Consider the following 945-nt stretch of genomic DNA (forward strand, 5'->3'; position numbering starts at 1 on the left):
AGAGGTTTATCCAAATATTCACGAACTCTTGAAAATATTTTGTACTTTGCCTTTATCAACTGCTATACACCTGAACGATGTTTTTCAAGTTTTTATTAAGTATTAAGTCTACCTAATAAAAAGTATGACAGAAGTAAATATTTTATCAATTTTTCTATCTAATATTTAATACCTAATATCTATAAATTAAATAGTAATTATTACATACATTGTTTATTATAACCGACTTAGACACTTAGACACTTAGACACTTAGACACTTAGACACTATGTTTTACGATCATAGTTTAAATTTTACCAGTCGAATTCCGCGGTTTAACATTAGTTTAACCATTGTAATGCGGACCCTTATAGAGGACGCTACACCCGCGTGTGTTGTTTTTTTTGTTAAAGATAGACAAACTTATGAATGATCTTGCATTACATTTGACACGGCTACGGCAGTGGTGGCGGTAGGCCGGTAGTTATTTCGTGCCTGGTGTAGGATGGGTGACGAGAACGAAGGTAAACACAGGTTTCGTGTAGTGAGATAATAATAAAAAAAGATAAAATAGATAAAAGGGAAGTCGTGGTAGTGCGGAGTAATGCGGCAAATTACAAAGGGTATGGAAAATTAAGAAGGTACGCATATCGGCACTTAAATTACATTATTTTTATCCTACTATAGAATATTATTAGTTGAGTACGGAGTTGATAATCTGTCATAGAGTGCAAAATATATGTGTGTTCACTTACCTCGTATGGCTGTGAAAAGTACTCGTTGATCCTTGTTGGAAAGGATACATCTCTGATTGGTGTGGATCGATGCACGTTACTATTATTTTACGACTTATAGTACAATACCTTATACCATTTATGAGTTTACGTTTTGCTTATGCACTGTCGACTCTTTGTATTAGCGTATATAATATAAAGACAGAAAGGATTTGATAGCGTGTAAAGATCA

Source organism: Acyrthosiphon pisum, chromosome X, assembly GCF_005508785.2.
Source record: "Acyrthosiphon pisum isolate AL4f chromosome X, pea_aphid_22Mar2018_4r6ur, whole genome shotgun sequence".
Taxonomy (NCBI): domain Eukaryota; kingdom Metazoa; phylum Arthropoda; class Insecta; order Hemiptera; family Aphididae; genus Acyrthosiphon; species Acyrthosiphon pisum.